Consider the following 25,857-nt stretch of genomic DNA (forward strand, 5'->3'; position numbering starts at 1 on the left):
AACTTTAAAGACACTGGTTCACCCTGTTATTTTATCCTAATCATACACCTATATTGGGTTCCTGCATGGTGTTTCATTAATCCGAGTATCCTGTTTTACAGACTTATGAAGTGAGAAGTTAATATAAAGAGGCACCATCTAAATTGTTTTTGTGTAAATAATGAGATTAGGTGTGAGGGACTAAATCCTGTAGTAATGATATTACGTCTCAATAGTGGAAGATTGTAAATTGAATTGCGTGAATTTAAATGTATTTTGCATCATAAAGTTAAAGAGCTCGTAAATATTTTCATCTTGAGCACTACTTAAAGAAAAGTTGTCTTAGTTGCTTCACTGAAAGACGTAATGAAAATTTTAGTTAGTTTATTAACACGTCCATGCTTTCTAAATTATGGAGAAATACAGTCAAGCTATTCTTGTTTTAAAAGTTTTCTGAACTATTGCAAAGTGTTATAATAAAAGTTTGATAACGTAAAATTCAGTCAGAGTGAAGCAAAGTTAATAAACTCTATTAAATGACTATACGAGTTAGTCCAAGGGTAATAGCATTTGAAAGTAAATTTCAGTAAGAAAGAGGTTTTCTTAAAGTGAAAATGTTCAGTATAAAAGGTATATGCTTTAGTATCTAAGTATTTTAGTATTTAGCTTTTCTAAAGATCCCTCCTGGCAAATTCTTTTTAACTTCCTTTAAGTAATCTACTGGGCTTTTTCTCTTTTAAAATCGTGTTGTACAAGGGTGTAGTAGTCAAATAATTCCAGTGTCTTCACCGACATTGTTTACGTGGAGTAATATTTATTTGAAGAAGCAACTTAAACAGTAACAAGAAAGTAGGCAAAATACATACTCCTATTTTTCCAGTATTTCACTGTTTCATTGCCTGGAGAGGCTGACGACCGTTAGTACATATTTAAACCACTAAATGAACTTGAAACTGAGTTGTCCTAGCTTCAATATAATACTATTCGTACTGCGTTGCTTTCTAACCCCTGGGTAAGATCTTAGGAAAAGAATTGAATAGTTTGATTTGCTTATCCATTAGACACGACACACGGCAAAATCTTGTAAAAAGAGTAACTCTGTCGATTAGCTTTTCCTATTAACAGGACTATCCTTTCATAGTGAACTTTATTTTAAAACTAAATTAAATTTAGTAAGAGGGTTATACGTTTCAACAAAAGGATAGGGTTTTCTGTTATGTAGGTAAAAGCATACTAAATTACGGAAGTAGTGGTAGGGGTATACTGCCAATAAAACGCAGTCTTTGGTTAGCCTTCGGCACAATATTTTCTATGAATTCCTTCCAATTTAAGTTGTTAGTAATTGTAATTCCTGATATTTGGTTGGATTTACGAACTTTACATGTGACTGATTTATCGTGTAACCGAAGTTTAACGGATTTCTATTAGCACACATGTGGCCGACGTCACACCTTTCGTTATTTAGGGTCCCTTTCTAATTTTTGCACAATACAGATATTTTTTTCTAACTCGTTTTGCATATTTGTTTTGATCTTCTGATGACTTTACCTATGGATAAACGACGGCATCATCTGGAAACAGTCTAAGAGGACTGATCAGATTGTCTTCTAAATCGTATATAAAGATAAAGAACAGTAGAGGGCCTATAACGCTAACTTGGGGAACGCCAGATATCACATCTTTTTCACTCGATGACTTTCCGTCAATTACTACGAACAGTGACCTATGACAGGAAATCAGGAATCCAGTCACATATCTCATACCGTATTCTATCAGCACGCAATGTCACTACAAGCCGCTTGTGTGGTACAGTGTCGAAAGCCTTCTGGAAATCTAGGAATACGGAATTAATTTGAAATCCCTTCTCAGTAGCACACAATACTTCATGTGAGTAAACAGCTAGCTCTCTTTCACAAGAACTATGTTTTCTAAATCCATTTTGACTGTTTGTCAATAGACCGTTCTCTTCGGGGTAATTCATAACGTTCTAACACAACGTATGTTCCATAATCCTGCTGCATATCGATGTTAATGATATGGGCCTGTAACTTACTGGATTACTCCTACTACCTTTCTTGAATATTGGTGTGACCTGTGCCACTTCACGGTCTTTGGATGCCAATCTTTTGTCGAGCGAACGGATGTATACTGTCTGGACTGAAAGACTTGCTTTTCTTATTTGATTTAAGTTGCTTCACTATTCCGAGAACATCTACTTTAGCCATGTTGGCAACTGTTCTTGATTCGAATTCTAGAATATTTACTTCGTCTTCTTTGGTGAAAAAATTTCGGAAGGCTATGTATGTTTGGTAACTTTCCTTTGGCAGCAATGTCGTCGATAGTATTTCCATTCCTATCGCGCAGAGCAGACATTGATTGCGTCTTGCCGCTAGCATACTTCACAAATGACGAGAATCTCTTTGGAGCTTCTTCCAGGTTTCGAGACAAAATTTCGTTGTAGAAACTATAATAAGCATCTCGCATTGACGTCCACGCTAAATTTCGAGCTTCTGTAAAAGATCGGTAATTCGGCATGTTTTTCTCGTTGATTCTGCTACAGTGTTCTGTCAAGTTTTGTCTACCAAGAAGGACCAGCTTCGTTGTTTGTTAATTTATTTGGTATAAATTTGTCGCTTGCTGCCGGTACTATTTCACTGAATTGTAGCCACACGTGGCTTACGCGTACATTGTTAATTTGCAAGGAGTGGAGATTGTCTCTCAGGAAGGAATAAAGTGAATTTTTATCTGATATTTTGAAAAGGTATATTTTTCGTTTATTTTTGGAGGATTTGGGGCTAAAATATTCAGTTTCGCTACGACGACCCAGTGTTCACCAATCACTGTATACATTTTCATGCTTGTTACCACTCAGGATTATTTGTTGCTAAGAGGAGAAGAGTATTTACGTAACTGTTTATGCTTCGTCAGTGTCAGTCAAATTCACCAAAAGCCGCATAACTTAGGTTATACGGCTGTTGGCGAATTTCAGGTATAGTGACAATTACTTAACCAGCCCATGTCCCCTGTCAACAACGGACCAAAAGAGATTGAGTTTACTATTAGCGCGGGTTCATGAACTAACTGCTCGAAATAACTTTCAGAGACTTCATTTACCACACTTACAGATGATGTTTTATGCGGACCTCCGAGTTTGAACACGTATTTTCGCCAACTTATCGAGGGTAAATTAAAGTGACTAACAACTATAATTGCATGAGTCGGGTACGTGTTTAAAATTAAACTCAAGTTTTCCTCGAAACTTTCAACTATTGTATCTGTTGCAACCTGCGGCTGTACGGGTATGAGCATCCCTTAGAGGCTCTCCTTGACACATTTCTTTTAAATATTTTGTGACTGAAGCCCTTTTGGCCTGTTATTTATTTTATACGTGACATGTAAGTACTGTCTCTGTCTTGTATTGTTAGTCAGTACTTACACTTTTTAAATAAAAAAAATCCCATAAATTTGTAATTATATTACAGACCACTCTAAATGTCTAAATTATGATGAAGGCACTCTTAAAGTGTTGAAACCTATTTAATAAGACTAAAAAATTTTGACCGAGTGCTCATTTGTTTCAGTTTTAATATGCTTTTGCTGCTGTTCTGATAAATCAGTTTTACCAGCAGTGCACTGTCTTTCTTCTCAGTAGCCGATACATTTCGTAACGAAAACTTCAACGTTCATAACCCTTTACCCAACAGTCACTTCACAAGGAAGCCAACAACATCATCACGCGGGAAACAAACTTTCTTTTATTTGAGTCATCTATCTTCTGACTGGTCTGATGCGGCCCGCCACAAATTCCTCTCATGTCTTTAGCGAATCGTATCATTGGTGTGGTTTCACCTTGAATTTTGATTCCTCTCGTGAAGATTTTTTTTATTTTCATCACTGCTTCGGCGATGTACAGGTTGAACAGTAGGGGCGAAAGACTATGTCCCTGTTTTACCCCCTTTTCAACCTATGAGCGAGTCTTGATTTTTCTTTAGTCTTGCTTCCATTGTCAAACGCAGCCTCAGAATTTCCTCTCGGGTGCCTTTAACTTTTCTAGCGCCATTCTGATCGTCATCTAGCACAACCTCAATTTTCTTTACCATTCTTCTGTATATTATTCTTGTCAGCAGTTTGGATCCATGAGTTGTTAAGCTGATTGAGCGGTAATTCTCGCACTTGTCAGCTCTTGCAGTCTTCGGAATTGTGTGGATGATATTTTTCCGAAAGTCAAATGGCATGTCGCCAGACTCATACATTATACGCACCAACGTGAATAGTTGCTTTGTTGCCATTTCCATCAAAGGTTTTAGAAATTCTGATAGAAAGTTACCTACCCCTTTTGCCTTAGTTTATCTTAAGTCCTGCAAAGCTCTTTTAAATTCTAATACTGGATCCCCTATCTTTTTTAAATCTACTCCTGTTTCTTCTTCTTTCACATAAGATAAGTCTTCCCCGTCACAGAGGCTTTCAATGTATTCTTTCCGCCTGCATCTCGTGGTCGTGCGGTAGCGTTCTCGCTTCCCACGCCCGGGTTCCCGGGTTCGATTCGCGGCGGGGTCAGGGATTTTCTCTGCCTCGTGATGGCTGGGTGTTGTGTGTTGTCCTTAGGTTAGTTAGGTTTAAGTAGTTCTAAGTTCTAGGGGACTTATGACCACAGCAGTTGAGTCCCATAGTGCTCAGAGCCATTTGAACCATTTTTGTATTCTTTCCCACGTATCCACTGTCTCTTCTGTGTTTAACGTGGAATTCCCGTTGCAGTGTTAATGTTACCACCATTGCTTTTAATATCACCGAAGGTTGTTTTGACTTTCCTGTATGCTGAGTTGTCCTTCCGACTAGCATTTCTTTTTCGATTTCTTCTCATTTTTCACGCAGCCATTTCGTCTTAGGTCCCCAGCACTTCCTATTTATTTCATTCCTCAGCGACTTCTATTTCTGTATTCCTGAGTTTTCCGGAACATTTTTGTACTTCCTCCTTTCATCGATCAGATGAAGTATTTCTTCTGTTACCCATGGTTTCTTCGCAGTTACCTTCTTTGTACCTATGTTTTCCTTTCCATTTCCTGTGATAGCCCTTTTTAGACATGTCCATTCCTCTTCAAGTGTACTACCTACTGAGCTATTTCTTACTGCTGTATCTGTGGCCTTAGACAACTTCAAGTGTATCTCGTCATTTCGTAATACTTCCGTATCCCACTTATTTGCGTGATGATTCTTCCTGACTAATGTTTTAAACTTCAGCCTACTCTTCATCACCACTACATTGCGACCTGACTATATCTGCTCCTGGGCACGCCTTACAATCCAGTATCTGATTTCGGAATCGTTGTCTGACCACGATGAAATCTAACTCAAATAGTTATGTATCACTCGGCCTTTTCCAAGTATGACTCCTCCTCTTGTGATTCTTGAACATAGTATTCGCTATTACTAACTCAAATTTGCTACAGAACTAAATTAGTCTTTCTGTTCTCTCACTCATTTTCTTATGCCCACATCCTCCTGTAAATTTTTCTTCTAGTCCTTCCCCTACGACTGCATTCCAGTCCCCCATGACTATTAGATTTCCATCTCCCTTTATGTATTGTATTACCCTTTCAATATCCTCATACAGTTTCTCTATTTCTTCATCTTCAGCTTGTGACGTCGGAATGTATATCTGAACTATCGTTGTCGGTGTAGGTTTGCTGTCGATCCTGATAAGCACAACTGATCACTGAACTGTTCACAGTAACACACTCTCTGCCCTACCTTCCTATTCATAACTAATCCTACTTCTGTTATACCATTTTCTGCTGCTGTTGGTATACTCATCTGACCACAAATCCTTTCTTCTTTCCATTTCACTTCAATATCAGCTACATTTATAAGCACCTGATGCGCGTGGTGACGCTAACTACTTTTGGAGCATCAGTATTTCAGAAGGGAGACTGTGTGTATAATGTCACACATGTTTGTTGTAGGATTTATTGGCCTCCATCATCATTAAAGTTGTGAATGCGAGAGTTGTACGACTACTCACTCAAAAGAATCTGAGTAAGGCATATTTCCTTCACACAACTGTTCACGATTTTTCTGTGTGTAGAGATGAGAGTTCATTGATCTCTATGAGTCCTAGAAGTCTGTCAGGCAAATTTAAAAACATTCGTTGTATGGGAGGTAAAAGCTTCAGCTTTTGTCTTAATTTGACCCTGCATACGCTTTGGCTAATTTTAGTACCTCACTTTCATTTGTTTTGTCCCTTTTTAAGTGAGATGTAAGGATTATTGATTATAATTTCTAGAGAATATTTCATCTGTTATATCCGCTGTATTTTCTAAAACCAATTAAACTTACAATCGTAAAGTAATATTTAAAAGCAGATGCGATGACGGGCCCGTATCACACAATTCTCTTAATTTGATGTCCACGCAGAGGGCGATCTAAATTAGAAAAATCATTGCAAAAGTAATACAGTTTGCCGGTGACAATATCGTCGCAGCATAAGTAGCCTTGAAAATGGTTTCGGTAAATTAGTTTGAGACAAGTTAGTTTCTGAGGCAGCAGCCAAAATAGCTACCAAGAGACCAGCGGTACCCACCTCCACCCTGGGAAAATCCGCTGTCCGGATGGAACGCGAGGAGAGCCTCGGGATTTGCTTAAGAAGGATCTGGGAGGGCTCCAGCCTAAGATGTTCTCAGGCATTGTCTTCCCTGACGGAGCCGAAGCTGTACTTTGTTTTGCGTCTTGCTTCGAAAGCCTCTACGCCGAACAACCATTTTTTCCCCTTTCCTCTGATACTGATGGAGCACTGTTTAAGACAACACTAGTGCACATTTCTTGCCCTGATCAGTGCTGCCGCGTGCCAAGATGTCGTCAGACTAGTTTAATACACACCAGCATTATTTTCTAAAAATGTTTATAAATATAACTCCATCCTATGTCCGGAGTGCAGGAATCTGGCTGATCGATTTCCAATAACAAAATACCAACAGCCATTAGTTCAGTTTTATTTGTTAGGCAACCAGTTTCGACATTATATTATTCCATCTTCAGGCCTGCATAGATCGTGTAACCCTCGTGTTAGAAACCAATGCAGCACTGTCAGCTGGTATTGTGAAGATTTTTTTCCTATAGGCATGTACGCTACTTGGACAGCTGTCCCTTGTCTTAGAGTAAAAACATATCTAAGGCAAATTATTTATATTATTTTGGTTACTTGACGTAAACATCGGTCAACCGTATTGGCTCGCTCTATGTTTTTACATCCTTGCCTACTGGCGCGATCCGTTTCCGTCTAGCCACCGGATGGCGCTTCGGTCGCCTGTTAGTTGATCTTATGGTTGAAGTTCCTAGGGGCAGCTTGTTGACCACGTGGACATGCAGTCGGTCGCTGTCAGGGTGTGAGACAAGAGGCACACGTGAGGTACGGTGAGCTGTTGCAGAGCTCACGGGAGCGCGATTGTCAAAGCGACCGGTCGTCGCTAGAGATGTGTCTGTCGGCTATACTTGGATCTAATGTTGACGGAGCCGATTTCCCCTGCAGTAAGCGGGCATCGTCGCTAACGTGGGTGCTAGAGTGCCGTTCGCTTTCCGGTGCCGTCTGTTCTGTCCTTTGGTGGTAAGGTACTCACTACTTGATTGCCTCACGCCCTCCCGTGTTGAAGTTGCTCGTGCTACGCTGTATTGCCTGTTTCTCCGTCACTGTTCGGAAACTAGAACATACCCTTCGGTGCCTCTGTCTGAAATTATTTGAGTGCCTCATTTGTGTGTTTTAAAATTTCTTTTCATTACAACTTATTGAATGTCTGTTTGTAAGCTGCGCCTGTAATTAATTGTCAAATGTTCTAGGTCGCCACTTATGTTAGTGACCACACTGAGGTCGAAACTGAGTCTTATTTTTATTTGAAGTTGTTGCTTCCCTGACTGCTGTAGGGACTATAAAATTGCCTACGGCTGTGGTAAGCAAACGCTTGCGCCCCAGTGAATCTTGACTCATTTCGATAATGGAGTTCTACAACTCTGGTTAGATTTTGCCCCTTTCAGGACAATTAATGATCATTTTTTCGAATGTAATTACTTTTGTAATTGTTTGAGAGTTAGTCCCAAAGACTTGCCTGTTGCCTTCTAAGCTACTTAAGTTAATGTGTCTAAGGTCTGCGTCATTTTTGGTTATTACATTAGCTTGTTATATTTTAATGTAAGATTAACCGGCTAATCCTTTCAGTAACTGTTATTGTAAAATTCTTGTTGTTACACATAAGGTAAGGCGCCTTTTCCAAGATAACGTACTAACTACCAAAAAAAAGTGCCATGATTCGAGATCCTGGCCAAGGGACGCCAATTGTAAGCTGTTGCATACTTTAATCATAAATATATGTCTGACTGATGCTAAATGTTATTATTTTTAGATAAACGAAAGTATTCTATCCTCACCCGTGAAATCGTGGGCTAGACCCTTAATTTGTTTATACAATTATGTATGAGTGAATTTACAGATGGTACTTTTGTTGCCAATTCCTGTGGTTACTTTCAGAACTCAAATCAAATTAACTAATTCAATAAGTAGGATCCTTAAATTGCTAGTGTACCATGCACCACCACAATAAAATAGAATCACTGAATAGCAGAGGGAGTAAGAATGAGAACAGTGGCGTATTTAAGTTTATAAAATAATGAAAAATATTACGAGGTGCGACAATAAAGTAATGAGACTGATGTGAAAAAGAGTGTTGCTTACCGTTCTAGTCAAGTTTAGAGTTGTCTCCTTCAGAGTAGTTTCCTTCTGATTGCACACACTTTTTCCAGCGCTTCTGCCATTGATGGTAACATTTCTGGAACTCATCTTCTGTAATATCCTCCAAGACCCTCGTCACAGCTTTTTGGACATCTTGTGTTGTTTCAAAACGGTGTCCCCTGACTGCCGTTTTGACTCTTGGAAATAGAAAAACGTCACACACAGTGATATCTGGTGTTAAGGTGGCTGTGGTAGTACTGAAATTTGTTTTGAGTTTAAAAATTTCTGTACTGACAGAGCAGTATGGGTTGGCACATTATCGTGATGCAGAATCAAATTATCAGCAATGTTGGCACGGACACGAAGAACTCTTTTACGAAGTCTTTCTAAAATTTCTTTGTATTAATTTTGCTTAACTGTTTGTCCAGGGGGCACCCACTCTTCATGAACAATGCCCTTGGAATCAAAGAAGTATGCAAGCCTGCATTTCACATTTGACTTTGACATCGGACCTTTTTTTGATCTGGGTGATACCTTGGAGCCGGCAGTCGTGGCCGAGAGGCTCTAGGTGCTACAGTCTGGAATCGCGCGACCGCTTCGGTCGCAGGTTCGAATCCTGCTTCAGGCATGAATGTGTGTGATGTCCTTAGGTTAATTAGGTTTAAGTAGTTCGAAGTTCTATGGGAATGATGACCTCAGCAGTTAAGTCCCATAGTGCTAAGAGCCATTTGCACCATTTGATACCTTGGAGCACCATTGCAAACTTTGGCGTTTTATCTCTGGATCGCACTGAAAAAAAAAAAAAACACTTTCATCACCAATGATAACATGGCACAACAATTCTGGGTTGATTTCCGTTTTCTGTAACAGATCGGCTGCCATATTTTCCGTGTTTCTTGCTGTTGTGGTGTGAGACTTTTGGGGACCATTTTTGCACAAATCTTTCTCATACCAAGATCTTCAGTTATTATTATACGAGCCGTTTCTCAATTGAAGTTCAGTTCTTCTGCAATCATTTTCACGGATAATCCTCGATCAGATCGTACGAGTTCGCGGACCCTGGCCAAGTTGACATCCGTCCGTGAGGTTGATGGTCGTCCACTGCGGTCTTCATCTTCAACATTCGTTCTGCCTTCACTAAACATTTTATGCCAACGAAAAACTTGAGCTCTTGACATAACCTCCTCTCCAAAAGTCTTCTGTAGCTTACCGTAAGTTGTCGTCGCCTTTTCACCCAATTTAACGCAAAAAGTTATGGCATACCGTTGCGCAGTATTATGCGGTTCAATTTCCGTGACGAGAGACGCAAACACGAGTTAACTTATTACAGCGCAACTCACGACTGAGCAGTTGCATCGATGTGCCACTTGGACTAGAAGCAGCTTATAGACCAAGGTCAAAGATATTGTGCGTACACAAGCCTGCAGGGTTGCCACATCTTGCAAAGAAAATCAGTCACATTACTCTATTGTCGCACCTCGTATTAATACTTTTGTAACTATAATTAGCTGATAAATCTTTCACAAACATGACAAATAGAAATAAGAATAGGGATGATGTTTGATTGGCAAAGCATACGTTTGGGTGGAAGCTACACCAATTCCCTTTTACAACGCAATCTGACTTTGATTACATGGATACACTGTGAGGCACAACTCTCTTCAAATGGAATTAACTACGACCAACTGTACAACAAACTATGGTTCACCTTAGAACAGGGAGCTGTGAATATCAGTTAACAACCCTACACCAGTGCAGCTGTATTTTACCCTGTCAGGTGGCAGCTGTAAACGACACGCTGTGGGCGAGTAGCTGTGCAATGCAGCAGCTGTAATGTCCTGACACATCTACGAAAATCTGCACATTACGTGGTCTGGCGTTCTGAAAATCGGAACGCAGGAGACTTCCCTATCGGAGCACTGAAATCCTGGCAGATTTGTGTGAGGCGCACCAGTTCACTGGTCTTGCAAAACCAGTTTGACTCACAAGCACAATGGTGTGTGCTGGAGTTGTCAAACGTCAGAAGGGCGACTCCTAAGAAGTTCACCCTCGTGACACACGATATGTCAAAGATGATATGCAGTTCGACTGTCAGTACAGTTGGGAACCGCAATGTACAGACCAAAAGTCACACCCACTAGAGAAACACCTGTCTTTCTCCACCAGAGGAGGACCAGAAGATAAAGAAGGCCAAGGATCACAAACACTTTTCACCAAGCCTCCGCACAGGAGCCGAATTAGAAAAACTAAACTTCCCCACACTGAACAAACCAATCGAGATATCCACTACTCAGTGAATCTCCTCTCTTGACTGTTTTGTTATTCTTGTAGTCTACCCAGACACAGCACCGGAGTTTTATCACAGGGGGAGGAAGCCTCCACTTTCCATGCCCTGATAGGGGCCAATCAGCGACTCCAGATCAGTCTTGTCTGAAAAAAAAAGAGGATTTTAGACTAGGGAGGCGCCGTTCTCATGGTAAGCATGAACATGTTTTGTCAACAAACATATACCTAGATTGGATTAAAGTCTCTCATTTGTGGAGAAATCTAATCTTTCTGGGCTGACCACTTCCAATTTCTTAAAGATGCTGTTAAGCTTCAAAGACAGTAGTGCCCATGAAATACATGTTTTTCCTACTCGCTATAAGAACCTGGCGACTTACTGGCGTCAGGACGGTCAAAGTCTTGTACGCGTGCACCAGCTGCTCTGTCCGTATTGTCACAGCCTCTAACATGAGAATCCACAGATTTATTACCTTCCCACTATTTACACAAAGGCTCATTTTACAGTAGTATCTTTAACATTCTTCCTCCGCCCAATTTTCCGCAAACTGGCCACCCTCACGACGGACTGCGCCTGGCCCAGATAAAATATTTTACAAACCTGCCCAACCCTAAACGGAAGGAGGAGAGTACTTCAGCCAGAAGTCCCTCTGCACTTATTGTCCACTGAGCGCTGCTTCCCAGAATCATTCACACATCCTGGTCACTTCACTCAGAATTCATAGCCGCAAATGTACATCTTTCTCTGTTCTCCGTCGCCTCACTACGACCCCTTGCCTATAACTTTTCTACAGGTTACACATACAGTTTTATGAACAATTTCCTCACGTTAAAGGTCATTAACCACATACTGTAAACGTAGTACGATGTCCCACTAAGGTCATGACCAAGAATATGAACATTAATCTGACTGACATTGGTGGTTGGTAAGGTGAGAAGTGGTGTGCCACCTCTAAACTGGTCGTAATCTTCGCTTTACAAGCTTTCTTCTGTGGGTTTACAGTTGGATTCCTTTTGTTACTTCGTCTACTGAGATGTCACAGAGTTAAGTGCTGAAGCAATCATCTTGCTCGATTCCTTTCTCCATTGAGAGTTCTCATGATTTTCCACTACCAATACAAACTACTCCCACACGTTGTTAATACACACTCTTCCAGCATTCATCAGTTCCATTGGTAGCCTCCTTCCTACCAGTGCTCTTTACACATACTGCCTAGGCAAGGAGTGAAATGCAGACTCAAGATCGAGAAACACGAGGTAAAATTCACTGTTCTTGACTATGCTCATCTCCATTATTGTTCTTATAAGTAGATATGGTCATGTTTCTGCCACCCTGGCGTAAAAGCAGACTGATCTTCCTCGACATCTTTTCCCCCACCCTAATCAGTCACCTCTTCAATACAAAAATTAGACGTTATAGACTACTGGTGATTGAAAGACAGTCCTGTTGTTATCACAGTCATAATAATATATGCAAGGCTGATTAATGTTTGAATTGATGTCTTTCCTGCTAGCTTACATTTACACCATACTTATCAGCCAAAATATTGTGACCACCTACCTAACAGCTGGTGCGCGCACCATTGTCACGGATAACAGCTGTGTTGGATTGTGGCGTAGAGGCAGTGAGGACTTCGTAGGTCGCTGGAGGGAGCTGGAACCGCATCTGCATACACAAGTCACATAATTTCCTTAAATGCGGGGAGGGGGCAATGAACTCTGATGTCACGTTCAGTCACATCCCAGATTTGTTCAGTTGGGTTCAGATCTAGAGAGTGTTCATCAAACCACTCCATGACCTCCTGGCCCTCTGACATGGCGTTTTATCTTGTTGAAAAATGCCACTGCCGTCGGGAAACGTGATCGCCATGAAGGAGTGTAAGTGGTCTGCTACCAGTGTGCGATAGTCCTTAGCCGTTTTGGTGCCTTGCACGAGCTCCACTAGACTCATGGACGGCCACGTGAATGTTCACCAGAGCCAGCATGTCTCTGCCTGCAGTACAGGTGGCAAGGAGCTGTTCTCCTGGAAGGAAATGGATGCGCGCGCTCCTGTCGGCATGATGAAGAAGTTATTCATCAGACCATACAACGCTCTGCTGCTATGCCAGTGTCCAGTGGCGGTTTCAGCTGCAGTTACCAAAGTTGTGGTGTTAACGTTGGTGCAAGCATAGGTCACCGGCTGCAGAGGGCCATTGTTAGGAGTGTCGAGTGCACTGTGTATCCCACGAAGTCTGCACGTGGTTTTACATCGGTTTTTCCACGTGTTGAAGTCACTCACGACAGCACTCCTCGAACATCTGGCAAGTTGTACAGTTTCCGAAAAGCTTGTGCCAAGCCTCCAGGCCATCACAACCTGCCCTCGGTCAAAGGTAGATACCTCGCCTTCTCGATTCCAAACATGGGAACCATGCTCCCTGATACCATGTAGCGTGTGTCATTCCTCACCAGGTTACGCTGCTATCACATGGATAGGTTTATACAGACAGTAGGTCGATGATCGTAATGTTGTGGCTGATCAGAGTATAAAGCTGTCATCAATCCCAGGGTTGCTCTGAACACCACACTGCTTCACTAGGCGTGGTCCTTTTGGAGGAGGTATGCCATCGCCTTTCTTCTAACCTTTCAAACGATAAACTGTGAAGGACAGTTAAATTCGGCATTTCTCATATTAACCAACATTCACAGAGATGAAGGAAATGGAAAGTGAAAGATAAAAATCCTAGGACTGACCGACCACTTTGACACGTCTGTTTCAAATATATTTGTTTTATCCGAGAAAAAAGAAAGGTGGCTCTCAAGCGCAGATTTGCAATTATGTCGCGAACGCATCGTCTGTAAAACCATTGTTAATGGAGTTATTTTGTGTCTAACACAGTAAATCGTCTGCTGGGCTGGACAAATAGCTTCACTGTGAAAGAACGCGTCAGCATCTCTTCATTCATTACGAAAATGTAGAGAACTCTTCACTTTTGTCCTCAAAACAGACTTTCAAACTGTCTTTACACACACTGAAATCATTTTCATACTATTAGTAAAATTTTACTAAAATTTACCTTAGTAGAATACCTGACATTTAACGGTGATGAAGGAAATGCTGTACATATAGGACGTTGGCCTAAAATGTTTGTAATATCAAATCAATAACACAAAGATTAAAAGTATTGCTAGAAATTGTTGTGTCCAATCGAAATTTATCTGAAATATTGAAATTTGTAATAGGATTATTTAGCAGTGATGGTGTCTGTGCACTTCGCAGTTTCCTCAGCCTAGTATGAACCACAGTCGCTAGTGGAATGTCTAATTTAAAACAATCCAGGAACACACTGTTAAATTAATCGGTACACTATGTATGTATGCACCTAACAACAAAAATATTGTGTTTGAAAGTGACACGTTTTTAGCAGGGCTACATCCTTTTCACCAACAATGATGCGAATATGATTACATCAATTATTTCTTCCTCTCGTAAGATATATAAGTGATCACATTTTCCTCCAATCGCATTAGTTACATCCATATAGTTGATAATGTTGCAGATAGACATTCTGAATCTATACAAAGCACATAAAATAAACACACCGTAAGCTACAGTAGAGTGGAGGCTATTTCCTACCGATATATAACTAAGAGAGAAAAAAAATAACAATTCTGGCAACATTGTTTGCCCTGAATTCTGTAAATTTACCAACCAAGTTTCGTGAAAACAGTGTGGCCTTCCTTCAACAATACTCCAACATATGAGCTTTTCCTTTAAGTTCCGATCAAAGCAGCTTGTGTCTGAATTCGTTCCATGTCCACATTGATAAGGATTCCAAATGATGGAAAAGTACTCCATGTTCCAATCACATACACTGAGCTTTTACTGAAACCTTCCAACAATATGCTTTCAGTTTTTCTTTTCTACAACTGATTTCAGTTGTTCTTCTCAGTCCATATTAATTCGTAGTTCTTCCCCCAGATATTTAAACGATATGAAGGACACCAGAAGTTTACTAGTAATCTAGTATCCGGATACTGTAGAAAAATCACATTTAACGTGAGCTGCCTTTTATTACACAAAGTGGAAATTTTGTCCAAGTCATCCTGCATTTCATCACTGTCACTGGACGAGTAAATACACTCCTATAGACGACGTATTTGTTAGTGAACAATTTCGCAATGATTTTTAACGATATCTGATAATTATTGCCTGTATTTGTGCTGTATATGTGTAGTGAGAGCGTCAAACTTCTGTTACGCTTTTGTGACGTCCGCCCGATGCTGATTTCAGCGAATATTGTAACGAAATGGTAGGAACTACCTGTGAAGATTCTCCATGTGATCGTATCATCATAAACTGACTGAGAACGTGGTACACTGTTGACAGCCTTTCAGAGATATATGAAAGTGGAGCCCTCTTGTTCATCACAAAAAAAAAAAAAAAAAAAAAAAAAATGAAAAATTTATTGATAGAATCGGTTGTTAGAGGGCAATCCGCAGTTAGTTACACTGAAGAGAAAGAGATAAAACAAATGTACTAAACCCACTTAGTACAAGCTTCATACCGTAAAATTACGAGTGATGCTGTATAACTCATTATGTTTAAGTAAAACGTATGCAAGTAAACGTGCCAATTGGACACAAGTCGTAATTGCGTGATCGAGCACAACGGTGGAACAGGGTTATATCTCCTATAAAGTTATTTATTTTCCTCAGCCCTCACACGCGAGAGTAAATACCAGTAGAATAACATGCCAGTTAGCATCTTACCAATACGAAATGTATTACAATATCAAAAAATAAACTATTTTCAGGGTTTTAAAATAAAAGAAGGTTGTATACATGGAAGAAGCCTGGAGATACTGACAGGTTTCAGATTGATTATATAATGATAAGACAGAGATTTAGGAACCAGGTTTTTAAATGTAAGACATTTCCAGGGGCAGATGTGATTTCTGACCACAATCTGTTGGTTATGACCTGTAGATTAAAACTGAAGAAACTGCAAAAAGGTGGGAATTTAAGGAGATGGGACTTGGATAAACTGAAAGAACCAGAGGTTGTACAGAGTTTCAGGGAGAGCATAAGGGAACAATTGACAGGAATGGGGGACAGAAATACAGTAGAAGAAGAATGGGTAGCTTTGAGGGATGAAGTAGTGAAGGCAGCAGAAGATCAAGTAGGTAAAAAGACGAGGGCTAGTAGAAATCCTTGGGTAACAGAAGATGTATTGAATTTAATTGATGAAAGGAGAAAATATAAAAAGGCAGTAAATGAAGCAGGCAAAAAGGAATGCAAACGTCTCAAAAATGAGATCAACAGGAAGTGCAAAATGGCTATGCAGGGATGACTAGAGGACAAATGTAAGGATGTAGAGGCTTATCTCACTAGGGGTAAGATAGATACTGCCTACAGGAAAATTAAAGAGACCTTCACAGGAAAGAAAACCACTTGTATGAATATCAAAAGCTCAGATGGAAACCCAGTTCTAAGCAAAGAAGGGAAAGCAGAAAGGTGGGAGGAGTATATAGAGGATCTATACAAGGGCGATGTACTTGAGGACAATATTATGGAAATGGAAAACGATGTAGATGAAGATGAAATGGGAGATATAATACTGCGTGAAGAGTTTGACAGAGCACTGAAAGACCTGAGTCGAAACAAGGCCCCGGGAGTAGACAACATTCCATTAGAACTACTGACAGCCTTGGGAGAGCCAGTCCTGACAAAACTCTACTATCTAGTGAGCAAGATGTATGAAGCAGGCGAAATACCCTCAGACTTCAAGAAGAATATAATAATTCCAATCCCAAAGAAAGCAGGTGTTGACAAATGTGAAAATTACCGAACTATCAGTTTAATAAGTCACGGCTGCAAAATATTAACGCGAATTCTTTACAGACGGATGGAAAAACTAGTAGAAGCCGACCTCAGGGAAGATCAGTTTGGATTCCGTAGAAATGTTGGAACACGTGAGGCAATACTGACCCTACGACTTATCTTAGAAAACAGATTAAGGTAAGGCAAATCTACGTTTCTAGCATTTGTAGACTTAGAGAAAGCTTTTGACAATGTTGACCGGAATATGCTCTTTCAAATTCTGAAGGTGGCAGGAGTAAAATACAGGGATCTAAAGGCTATTTACAATTTGTGCAGAAACCAGAGTCCAGGGACATGAAAGGGAAGCAGTGGTTGGGAAGGGAGTGTGACAGGTTTGTAGTCTTTCCCCGATGTTATTCAATCTGTATATTGAGCAAGCAGTGAAGGAAACAAAAGAAAAATTCGGAGTAGGTATTGAAATTCATGGAGAAGAAATAAAAACTTTGAGGTTCGCCGATGACATTGTAATTCTGTCAGAGACAGCAAAGGACTTGGAAGAGCAGTTGAATGGAATGGACAGTGTCTTGAAAGGAGGGCATAAGATGGACATCAACAAAAGCAAAACGAGGATAATGGAATGTAGTCGAATTAAGTCGGGTAATGCTGAGTGGATTAGATTAGGAAATGAGACACTTAAAGTAGTAAAGGAATTTTGCTATTTGGGGAGCAAAATAACTGATGATGGTCGAAGTAGAGAGGATATAAAATGTAGACTGGCAAAGGCAAGGAAAGTGTTTCTGAAGAAGAGAAATTTGTTAACATCGAGTATAGATTTAAGTGTCAGGAAGTCATTTCTGAAAGTATTTGTATGGAGTGTAGCCATGTATGGGAGTGAAAGATGGACGATAAATAGTTTAGACAAGAAGAGAACAGAAGCTTTAGAAATGTGGTGCTGCAGAAGAATGCTGAAGATTAGATGGGTAGATGACATCACTAATGAAGAAGTATTGAATAGGATTGGGGAGAAGAGAAGTTTGTGGCACAACTTGACTAGAAGCAGGAATCGGTTGGTAGGACATTTTCTGAGGCATCAAGGGATCACCAATTTAGTATTGGAGGGCTGTGTGGAGGGTAAAAATCGTAGAGGGAGACCAAGAGATGAATACACTAAGCAGATTCAGAAGGATGTAGGTTGCAGTAGGTACTGGGAGATGAAGAAGCTTGTACAGGATAGAGTAGCATGGAGAGCTGCATCAAACCAGTCTCAGGACTGAAGACCACAACAACAACAAAGTCACTTCGGTGGTGCTGTATGAAACGTCTTTTAAATGAAATACTGATGAAACACATCACAGCATTAAAATGAGAAACTGTTCTGGGAAGGGATAATTTGGGAAAGCAGAGGTTGAATAGTCCAGAAGATGTGAGGTGGAGGCAATTAGTGGAGCAATAATGTTGATATCTGCGAATGGTTGTAATGTGGGACGTTTGATGGGAAGGAAATACCAATCAGAGATAGGTGTTATGTGGAAGTGTGGTACGAATATGGAGAGCAAAAATAAAGCCGCCGACGGTTATTTCTGTGTACTTCTTCTCTCTCTGGCCGCAGAGACGTGTCCAGTGGAGATTTTTACCGAAAATTCCTTTTTAAAGGGGGAAAATCACAGCTGGCGAAATATGGATAATTGGGGACTGAAGACTAATGTCCTGGCAAATTGCCCAGGCGTGCGCGCCCGCCGCAGCTAAAAAGCGCCGGGCGCTATTGAATTATTCGTACCAACCTTCCCGACATTCACGCCACGTGGCCTGGAAATTAACTGCCATGTAAAATGTCAAACTACCCGCAAAATTTCTCCCTTGACTGCTTTAATGTCTGCATGATACTCGTTAAATATTTCCATTTGTTAATTTTTTTGGGAAATGAAAGAAAGCATCGATATTTATCTTTAAATCGAGATGTTTAGACCGAAGTATTGTATGTCTTCCATAATGATTTAATTTCAAGCCTTTTTTGAGGTGCTTCGACGACCCAAGGGTTTTATGAGCTTTATCTGCCTCTTACAGCTATTTAGCTAATAGTAACACGTAATATAACGAGACGGTAAAATTAAAACCAAGTAGGCAACAATCAGAAATCGAATTCTCATGTCTCTATACGCAATAATATTTCATTGTAGGTCACGCGTGTTGTCTGGCTGTGAATAACCTTCCCAAGCACATATTTTTAACTTCAAGCTTTTGTTTGAATTGACAACGTACCTTTACCTTTTTCAGTACTTCCATTATCTTTATTGTTACCAAGTTTACTAAAATTTTTATGTTACGGAAATTGAATGTTTTATTCACAGACTTGTAACTCATAGTTTTTTTTTCTTTTTTCTATTTTCGACATGATGAACACGGCATTTATTTTCTAGTACTTTTTCCTTTACCTTCATGTTTCACATAGAAGCGACAGCAAATAAATTGATGAATGGTGAGTGGACCTGTGATGTGTGTTAACAATATGAAGTGAATGAAACAGGGTTAATAATTTATTCTTGTGAAACTGTTATAAACTGTTCGTTCTTACTTATATCATGCTTAACATTGGGACATAAAAAATAGAGGTGAACATACGGAATATCGCTGTTAACTTTATTTTTTTAATTGACCCATTTGATGATTATTACAGGAAAATGTGCTAATGACAACCCTCAATTCCCTATTTCGATATTAAGGTAAGTTGAAGCTGCGGACAAAGGAGGCCTTTACTCTCCTTTAATGTAGAAACTGTCAATTTCTTCCCTTCTGTCGAATGTGAGTTATTGAACACATTCGGGATGAAATACGATGAGCATACGAGTAATCAGCAGCATAGACATGATAAAGGATTTGTTGGTCTGCACTTGCAGAAATGTGTACGATCGCATGTCTCAGGTCCACCATTCGTGTATTGAATTAAGGCTTACACTCACTTTCTTTTGGTGTTAACCGTCTTTGCGGTTCATCTCCTGATCGATACGTCCACTGGATGAGCACACCCCCACCCCTCCCCCTTGAACCATAGACCTTACCACTGGTGGGGATGCTTGCGTGCCTCAGCGATACACACAGCCGTACTGTGGGTACAACCACAACGGAGGGGTATCTGTTGAGAGGCCAGACAAACATATTGTTCCTGAAGAGGGGCAACAGCCTTTTCGGCAGTTTGAGGGGCCACAGTCTGGGTGATTCACTCATCTGGCATTGTAACATCAACCAAAACGGCCTTGCTATGCTGGTACTGCGAACAGCTGGAAGCACGGGGAAAATACAGCCGCGGTTTTTCCCGGGGCATGCAGCTCTACTGTATGGTTAGATGATGGTACCGTTTTGGGTAAAATATTCCGAAGGTAAAATAGTCCCCCATTCGGATCTTTGGGGAAAACTACTCAGGAGGGCATCGTTATCAGGAGAAATAAGATTGGCATTCCATGGATCGGAGCGTGGCATGTCAGATCCCTTAATCAGGCAGGTAGGTTAGGAAATTTAAAAAGGAAAAGGAATAGGTTAAATCTGGCTATACTGAGAGCTAGTCAAGCTTAATGATATGTGAATATAGGGTTAGAAATACAAAATCAAATAGCTGCATTGCAGGAATGGGTTTAATAATGAATAAGAAAATATGAACGCGGATAAGCTACTATGAAAAGCATAGTGAACACATTATTGAAGATAAGATGCTCACGAAGCCCACACCCTCCACAGTAGCACAAGTTTATATGCCAGCAATCTCCGAAGAAGAATTGACTGAAGAAATGTATGACGAGATAAAAGAAATCATTGAGACAGTTGAGGGAGACGAAAATTTAGTAGTTTCTGGGGACTGGAATTCGATAGTAGGAAAAGGAAGAGAAGGAAAAATAGTACGTGACTATGGACTGGGGAAAGGAATGGGAGATGAACACCCGTGGTAGAATTTTCCCCAGAGCATTACTTAATCATCACCAAAAGTCGGTTTAAGAAACATGGAACGAGGTTGTATACGTGGAAGAGCCCTGGGAACATTGCAAGAGTTTAGATTGATTTTATAATAATAAGACAGAGATGCTGCAACCAGATTTCAAATTGTAAAACATTTCCAATGGAAGCTGTCGACTCTGACCACAATTTATTTGTTATGAACTGTATATTAAAACTTAAGAAATTGCAAAAAGCTGGGAATTTACAGAGATGAGACCTGGGTAAACAGAAGGAACAAGAGGTTGCTGAAAATTTCAGAGTAAGCCTTAGGGAACGATTGACAATAACAGGGGAAAGGAATGCAGTAAAAGAAGGATGGGTGGCTTCGAGAGAGAAAATAGTGAAGGCAGCAGAGGATCAAGTAGATAAAAAGACGAGGGCTAGTAGAAATCGGTAGGTAACATAAGATATATTGAATTTAATGGAGGAAAGGAGAGAATACAAAAGATCAGTGAATGAAGCAGGCGAATTTATAAGCATACATCACTAGGGGAAAGATAGTGTAGATAACGACTACAGACCTTTAAAGAGACCTTTGGAGAAAAGAGAGGTACCAGTAGGAATACCAAAAGCTCAGATGGAAAATAAGTCCTAAAGGAAGAAGAGAAACCTGAAAGGTGGAAGAGGTACATAGATGATCTACACAAGGGAGATGAATTTGAAGGCAATATTATAGAAAGGGAAGTGGACGGAGTTGAGATGAGAGATACGATACGGTGTGAAGAATCTGACAGAGCAGTGCAAGACCTAAGTCGAAAGAAGGCTCCGGGAGTAGATGACTACTGATGGCCCGGTAGAGCCAGCCATAACAAAATTCTTACATCTGATTAACAAGATGTATGGGACATGCGAAATACCCTCAAACTTCAAGAAGGATGTAATAATTCCAATTCCAAAGAAAGCAGGTGCTGACACTTGTGAAAATTACCAAACTATCATGAGTCAGGGTTGCAAATTACTATCATGAATTCTTTACAGAAGAATGGGAAAACTGTTATAAACCGATCTTGGGTAAGATCAATTTGGATTCTGGAGAAATGAATGAAAATATTGACTGGAGTCCTGTCTTTCAAATTGTGAGGGGATTGGGGACAAAATACAAGGAGCGAAGGTCTCTTTCCAAATTGTATAGAAACCAGATGCCAGTTATAAGAGGCGAGATGCATGACATGGAAGAAGTGGTTGGGAAGGGAGTGTGGCAGGGTTGCAGCCTACACCTGATGTTATTCAATCTGTTACTGCTTAGTAAATGAAACAAAATAAAAATTTGTGTAGGAATTAAAGTCCAGGGATAAGAAATAAGAACTTTGAGGTTTGCCAATATCATGAGTTTGAAGAACAGTTGAACGGAATGGCAAGTCTTCAAAGAAGGATATAAGACAAACATCAACAAAAGCAAAACGAGGATAATGGAATGTAGTCGAATTAAGTTAAACGATGCTGAGGGAATTCGATTAGGAAGTGAGACACTTAAAGTAGTAGATGTGTTTTGCCATTTGGGCAAAAAAAATAATAATAACTAATGATGGTCGAAGTAGGGAGGATATAAAATGTATACTGGCAAAGACAATAAAAAAGTTTTGGAAGAAGAGACATTTACTGTCGTCGAGTATAGATTTAAGTGCAAGGAAGTGTATTCTGAAAGTATTTTTATGGAGTGTAACCATATATGGAAATGAAACATGGACGATAAAGAGCTTCGACAAGATGAGAATAGAAGCTTATGAGGTGCTAAAGAAGAATGCTGAAGATTAGATGGGCAGATTCCGTAACTAATGAGGAAATATTTAATAGAATTGGGAGAAAAGAAATTTGCGACCCAAGGTGACTAGAAGAGGGGATCGGTTGGTAGGACATATTCTGATACATCAAGGAATCACCAATTTAATACTGGGTGGGCACGTGGGGAGGGGGGGGGGGGGGGGGGAAGAGTGAAAATCGAAGAGGAAAACTAAGAAATGAACACAGTAACCAGATTCAGAAGCATGTAGGTGGCAGTAGTTTCTCGGAGATGAAGAGGCTTGCTCAAGATAGAGCAGCCTGGAGAGCTGCATCAAACCAGTCTTCAGACTGAAGACCACAAGAACAACATCTTTTATCGGTCAGTTAAGTAACTTTGCATGTCGATAGAAATCCACTCATTAGAATTTCAATATACAGGGTTCGTAAACAATTCCACAGTGTCTCATAAAGTATTATGAATGTTTACTGAATACATCAATGTTTTAACTGAAAGATCCATTCATATTAAAATATTCTGTATGTAAATCTCTACTTTAGGAATTAGTATTAGTGTCTTAAAATCGCATTATTTATTAAATTTGTGCATATTAAAATTTGTAGCTTAGGACTTAAAAGTGCGATGCGCTCACAGTTTTCTAGGTCACCCTAACTTTACACAAGAAAGGGTTTCCACACTGTAAGAATTATGAACCTGAACCCTAGTCAAGGGTTGTGTGAAGCTCATTTCCGTTTTTAAGCTCCTCTTACACTTACTCCTCATGCTCGACTCGCAGTCGAGCAGCCGACCCGAGCGGAACGCTGCTCTCTGCACCTGGCGTAGCTGCCCGCTGATAGCTCCTCGGAGTGGTCTCTAATAAGCTGCAACTGGCGTAGCTGCCAGTGACGCTCTACTGAGCGGCACGAACCCGCGCAAGCCGCTTAACGCTTTCGGGCGCTAAGTGGCAAGAGTTTCGGCTCAACTCCCTGCAAATTCGGTTGCAAACCTCCCCAGCGGGACTCTCCCGTTCTTTGGTAGGGTAATCTCAGTGTCAGGGGCCCGTTCACGTCGGATAACCCCGCGCACTGTAGGCCGCTCTCTTCATCCCGCGCTCTCTTGCGCCGCGCATTGCACTCCGCGCAGATAGGACGTAGGGATACCCCTCTTCTGTAGGAACACGATACACAGCGCTTTCGCTAAAAAGCAAATTTTGTCTTCTCGTGAAAAGAGCAAATTGTCGTGCATCCATCCCTCCCTATCCAAATAAAAATTCCTGTAACAGCAAAGATGTCCGATCTTTCCTGTGCTTCCCCACCACTTACCCGCAGCAAAGCTGCAGCACAAGAGGTGGAAATGCCGGCTACTCCCGCCATCATTTCCGTCCCACTGTCCACCTTCCAAGAGCAGGTAGCCTTGAAGGACAAACAGATCGCGGAACAGCAGGAGCTGATCGCAGAGCTGATGGGCAGTGAAAACACACAAGAGAAACACCCACACCACACACACAGGCACCTGCTGAACAACAGAAGGACATGCCCCCTATTTCACCTCTAGCGGCCCAGGCACCGACGGAACCGGAGCCAGAGCCGACAGAGGACACAACAAACACAGATGAAGACGGGCCGTGGCAGCAGGTCGGCCCAAGGCGCAAACAGCAGCCAAATACGCAAACAAGTGAGCCCACAAACTCACGAGGCAACGGCCGAGCGCTGCTGCCAACACCATCTACATCGAGAACAAACAACAATAACACAGGGACCAACACAAACAACCCTGCGACTGCAGCAACCACAAATATACAAGCAGCTACGCAGAACACTAACAACACCGCGACCGGCTTCCCACCGGTCATCATTCACAACTACGGAGACCTAAGTCTCCTAAACAAGGAATTTAACAATCAGCACAGCCCCACAACATACTACTCTAAGCTCACCGGGGAACACGCCGCACTGTACGTGGCGAACAAGGCAGACTACACGAATCTACTGTCCTTTCTCAAAGAAAGGAAGGTAGAACACTTCACGTACAGGACAGTCCTGGAAAAGACACAGCAGTACGTGATAAAGGAGATAGACTCACGAACCCCAACCGAAACAGTACACAATGAACTCTCTGCTCTCGGGTGGGAGTGCATTCGGGTAAACAGAATGCCAGAGTTCGGCACAGCGAGACCGTCTCACAACTACATGGCGGAATTGGCCGACACGGCCAAATCCCGCGACCTTCTGAAGATAAAGCTATTTCTTCACATGGTCGTCAATGTGGAGGTGTTCAACACGCCGCGCACCCCCCAACAATGCCACAACTGCCAGCGCTATGCGCACGCGGCTATCAGATGCGGTCTCGCACCCCGCTGCCGCATTTGCGCTGGCGGTCACACAACCCAACGCTGCAAACTCCCCCATACAGCACCTCGCAAGTGCGCCAACTGTGGTGCTGCCCATCCGGCAAACTACAGAGGGTGCATTGCTTACAAAGCAGCTCTGAGGCGCAAAATCGCGAAACATGCGAAACCTACCGCCATCACAGTTCCAAAACCGCCCCCGCGCCCAGTAAGAAGTGGAATATCCTTCGCTGGAGTGGTCGCTGGCAGCCCAGCAGCGCGGGACGGTCAGAGGAGCCCCAGAGCTCAGAACACGCTCAGCAAACACCCCCAGCAACAGACACACAACAGACAAGCACAACACCTGACACCACACCCGCACCGGGCACACCACATGAAACAAGCAACAACACCACCCTACCCCCTGAGATAGCGAACTGCAGCCCACCACAGGCTACAGAAAACGCACCTACACAGGGACAACCCCAGCGCCAGAGGAGGAGGAGAAGGAGAAACAGCCGCAGCTCGAGGAACACGACCACGCCACAACAAGTACACAGGCAACAGAACACCAACACCCACGAATACCAACTCAACAACCCACATAACACACCCACTCACCACAGAAAGTACACAGGCGCCCACAACTGCCACACGAACAACCGACTCGCAGGCCAGCCCTCACCAAACGCCAACACTGGAACAAGCGGCCGTTAACACGACCAATAACTCGCAGGCCGACATGACAACATCACTACAACATTCCAGAGAATAATGGAAACATTATTCCCCGGACGCACGACCACCGAAATAGTCACGAAGATTATGGGGTGTGTCTCACAACTCTTCATGCAGTTCATGTCGGGTACGCTCAACTGGACTAGCTTCCAAGCCACTATCACACCGCTTTTTACACTACTACATGGATAATACACCACACCAGCCCCGAAACGCAGACTTAAACACAATCACACAGATCCTGTTTTGGAATGCCAACGGGATCGCAAGCAAAAAAGCCGAGATGGCCGCGTTCATGGAGCGAAAGGGTATCCG

Source organism: Schistocerca nitens, chromosome 5 (assembly GCF_023898315.1).
Source record: "Schistocerca nitens isolate TAMUIC-IGC-003100 chromosome 5, iqSchNite1.1, whole genome shotgun sequence".
In the NCBI taxonomy this organism is placed as follows: domain Eukaryota; kingdom Metazoa; phylum Arthropoda; class Insecta; order Orthoptera; family Acrididae; genus Schistocerca; species Schistocerca nitens.